The sequence below is a fragment of the Lipotes vexillifer genome, unplaced genomic scaffold (genome assembly GCF_000442215.2).
Source record: "Lipotes vexillifer unplaced genomic scaffold, Lipotes_vexillifer_v1.1 scaffold1044, whole genome shotgun sequence".
Classification (NCBI taxonomy): domain Eukaryota; kingdom Metazoa; phylum Chordata; class Mammalia; order Artiodactyla; family Lipotidae; genus Lipotes; species Lipotes vexillifer.
In genome coordinates, this window is record NW_006779681.1 from 11,746 (window position 1) to 16,610 (window position 4,865).

A 4,865-nucleotide genomic window follows, 5' to 3' on the forward strand; every position below is an offset into this window, starting at 1 on the left:
ATTTTGTCCATGATGTCCATCAACAGACACCTTGGGTTACTTCCATTTTTTGGCTATTGTGAATAACGCCACTATAAACACCAATTTCATAAAGATTTTCCTTGTGTTTTCTTCTAAGTGTTTTATAGTTTTAGCTCTCATGTTTAGGTCTTTGAGCCATCCTGAGTGATTTTTTTGTATATGGTTGTAAGGTAGGAGTCCAACTTTTATTCTTTTGCATGTGGAAATCCAGTTTTCTCAACACCGTTTGTTGAAAACACTGTCCTTTCTCCATTAAATTGTCTTGACATCCATGACAAAAATCAATTGACCATAGACTTAAGGATTTATTTCTGGGGTTTCTATTCTATTCTGTTGATCTATATATCTATCTTTATGCCAGTATCACACTGTTTTGATTACTGTAGCTTTGTAGTAATTTTTGAAATCAGGAAGTATAAGTCCTTCAACTTTGTTCTTTTTCAACATTGTGTTGGTTATTCATGGAGGGCAGTTACTTTTTAAACAGGACTCCTGGAGACTCCATTTGACATTAAGGAAGAGATGATTGGGATTTTCCTGGCAGTCCAGTGGTAAGGACTCAGCTCTTTCACTGCTGGGCCCAGGTTCAATCCCTAGTCAGGGAACTAAGATCCCGCAAGCCAGGCTGTGTGGCCAAAAAAAGAAGGAAGAGATGATCCATAACAGTCAATGTTTACACACTTTAGGAAGAATGTTGGTGACTGTGTTTGGCTGCCTTCAAAACCCATCTCATGGTTTGGTGACCCTAATGTTTGTACCAAGAAGTAGAATGCATGGCCTGGCAAAGATAAAAATATTAAATCCCATTTAGTTAAGTGCTACACAAAATTTAATATACTAAAATATATAAAGTAGCATTGAATCAGAAATCTGAGCTGACTAGTCACTGTACACACTCATCACTTCAGCCCATCTGAACACCTGTCTTTCCTTTAAGTGTGCTCTACTTCTCTTCACCCACCACCTACCTCCTTTTTCCTGAGTTCAGATGTCACATGCAAGTCATTTTGTAATCTATTTTTATTCTTTTCTCTTCTTGCAGGACACTTTTAAAACTCTATGCTTTAATTGTACTGATTAAAAATAAGTAATACATTCACCAGGTTCAAAATTCAAAAGGTAAAATTATCCATGATGAAAGCCTCCCTGACATCCCTGTCCCTTCTCTCCAATTATCCTCCCCAGCAGCAACCATTCTTATTGTTTTCTGATATTTTCATATCCATACACATTTGGGCCACAGGTAAGTAAAAAGAACTTCCTCATGCAAACAGCTGCATAGCAGTTGCTGTCAGTACTCTACTGCATCCTTTGGACCTTCTCTTTTGAGTGTGCTCCTACAGACTCACTTACCAAGAGTGTAGTTTTGTGCCTGAAGACTTGACAGAAGCTGGGAAGACTATTTTAAGCACTAACAGCAGGCCGTGTGTAGGGGGGAATTACTCCTACCCAAGAACAGCTCCATCCAAGAAGTGGCTCAGGAAGTGGTATCTTAACATGCCAACTCGTCACCTATCCTTCTGGTGGGATAACTGGGGGTGCAAGTTCTACGCTGGTTCCAAGAGCTTCTCAGCAGCATTGGGCTCCAGTTTCCCATAGCAGTAATTTGTTGAATAAGCCACTCACTATAGGCTGCTTTCCCTTCCTTGTTTCACTTCTTCACTCCCCTCAAGCTCACTTCCCAAATGAACTACTTGCACTCAAATCCTGGTCTCAGAGTTTACCTTGGGAGAAACCCAAACCAAGACAGTATACCATATACATTGTTTCATACCCTGCTTGGTTTGCCACCCCCCAACCCTGGGTTAAAAGAAAACAAGTTTGTTTTATTATTCTCTTTTCAGTTCTTTTTCTCAAAATTAGGCACAATTTAAAAAATTGGTTGTCAAGAGTTAAAAAGTCAGGAGATTAAACATTGGAATCTGGATTTCATGCTTCTCTTGAAAAATCAAAATTCCTAGCAATACCTCTGTTCTGGTATGACCACCGTCTTTGAGGCTGGATCTGAGGGTCCTTCCCCCCTGGGGGTGAGGAGTGGGGTCTCTCTGCCATTCATGAGTCTCGCACAGTGGGCTCCTCATTCATTTATTGGACCTCCCTGGTCCTGAAACAGAGGGAAGGGGGCAGGGCACAAGCTTTAAAAGAATGACATAGCCCAAGGACATGACATAAACTGAGTAGAACCAAATAAGTCCAAGATAGCAGACAAGTTGACTTCCACTACACCTGGAGGCTCAGTATATGTTCATTGTAACACATCATCAAGCTAAATGATATACCCACAGGTACCATGACAGTTCCAAGGCCAACCATAAAGGTCAAAAAGTGGGTGGGGCCTCAATTCCTGGAAATCCTCGCCCCTTCCCAAAATAGCTGGAATACCCCTCCCACTCATTAGCCTATGAAATTACCCACCCCTATAAAAACTGATAACCCCATACCCTGGGACCGCCTTGCCTTCTCAGATGGTCCACCCTCTTTCTGTGGAGTGTGTTTCTCCCAAGACCTTTCACCTTCTCAGATGGCCCACACTCTGTGGAATGTGTTTCTCTCTAAATAAATCCACTTCTTACCTATCACTTTATCTCTCACTGAATTCTTTCTGTGACATCAAGAATCTGAGCTTCATTAAGTCCTGAAAGCAGGTGTGTGATCTCAGTTAAAAGGCCATGGGTTCAAGTCCCAATGTGGGTTTTGGCTGGGTTCGAGTTCTGGCATGTGGGTTCAAGTCCCAATCTGAGTTACACGGTTTCAGTCCTAGCAGGTCACTAAATCTGAAGCCCCTGGTTTGGGCCCGCATTAACAGAGGCTTGAAGTATTTCTAAATCATCTAAAGTCAATGTAAATTCTGATTCAGTTGTTCTGAGTCAGGGCGCAAGATCCTGCCTTTCTTACAAGCTTTCAGGTGATGCTGATGTTCCTGGTCCACAGACCACTCCTTGAGAACCAAGGTTCTAATTTCTCCCTTCTCTAATCCATTTTGCATATCATCATGCATTTACTTTTCTAGAATGCTACGTTTCATCATTTTAAAAATCCCAGTGGTTGTTGAATATCCATGGCAGTTCCTCTTTACTATTTTAATTTTTAAACCACAGAATCTTTTGGTTTCCCAAACTACACTATTGCTCTGATCCCCGGTGCACAAATGAGACAGAATATGGGTACTACTAAGGTTGAAGACGGGGCCTTGGGAAATATGCCCCGAAGTTTCCACCCACCCCACTGATCCTCAGATCCCTGTGGCAAAGACACATGAATTTAAAATTGCACGGAACTCAGTTGAAAGTCAGAGACCTTATTCTGGTATTCCAAGGTTTTGGGAGTTAAGTAACTTGCCCGAGGTCACACAGCTGCAAAGTACTGGATTTCCCAAACCCCTTGTGCATTCTTGTCCCGAGGCTACATTCACACCCTTTCCTCCCAACACCCAGGTCAAATTCTCCCACTTGATTACAGGCTTTTCCCACCCTGGTCACACCTAAGACTTAGCTGCTCTAGGGGCACTACCTCTACTGATCCAGCCTCTCCCTTATCTCTTTATCTTTATCTCCCTTTCCCCACCAAATTATGTTAAAATAGGGCTTAAAAGTACTAAAAATGACTTCTTGACTGCAACTCTACAGAAACACATGTTTCCCTGGTGGCGCAGTGGTTAAGAATCCACCTGCTGGGCTTCCCTGGTGGAGCAGTGGTTGGGAGTCCGCCTGCCAACGCAGGGGACATGGGTTCGTACCCCGGTCCGGGACGATCCCGCATGCCATGGAGCGGCTGGGCCCGTGGGCCGCGGCCGCTGGGCCTGCGCATCCGGAGCCTGTGCTCCGCGGCAGGAGGGGCCGCAGTGGTGAGAGGCCCGCGTACCACAAAAATAAAGATGTTAAAAAAAAAAAAAAAAAAAGAATCCACCTGCTAATGCAGGGGACACACGTTCGATCCCTCGTCAGGGAAGATCCCACATGCCACGGAGCAACTGGGCCCATGCACCACAACTACTGAGCCTGAGCTCTGGAGCCCACGTGCTGCAACTGCTGAAGCCCACATGCCTGGAGCCTGTGCTCTGCAACAGGAGAGGCCACCGCAATGAGAGGCCTGTGCACTGCAACGAAGATTAACCCCTGCTTGCCACAACTAGAGAAAGCCCACGTGCAGCAACAAAGACCCAATGCAGCCAAAAAAAAAAGTACTAAGAAAAAGTCTGTGTCTTTCACCCCTCTCTTACCCTGCAGTTCTCTCCAAAATGGTGCATTTGGCAAAAGGTGGGGGACCAGGTAACTATGGGATAAAGTTCTACCTCATTGATTTGGCCTCTAGGTCTCTATCATGTGGCTGTAGCCTCTGTGCCAAGTAAGTATCTTGCTTTATCATCCTGCCAAGAAAACCTCCTCTCTGCCCAGTTGGTGCTCACCTTCACCTAAAGTCACCTTTGCTGCCTCTGCCTAGCCTATGGACCCTTGTTCACCCTATCCTCTACACACTCAGAATGTGTCAGTGAGTTTTTTAAAAATTATAATGAAAAGTCTTTAACGAATATAAATAGGAGTGTCTGAGAAATTAACAGCTCCTCCTCCATGTCTTTTTGAGGCTCATCTCAGAGATGAACAAAAATATCTTTTTTCTTTGCCACCTTTCTGTGTCTGCCCAGCCCTGCAAGGGAGGAGAGATGAGCAGCTCTCCTAAAACTCTGAGCTCTGTATGTCAAACTATGCATTTGAAAAATGAGATATAGTGGACAATTACCTGTAAAAATATCACTTACCAAAAATTATTCAAGAAATAGAAAACTTGAATAGATTTATACATTAAAGAAATTGAATCCAAATAAAAATTCTACGGACAAAAATACT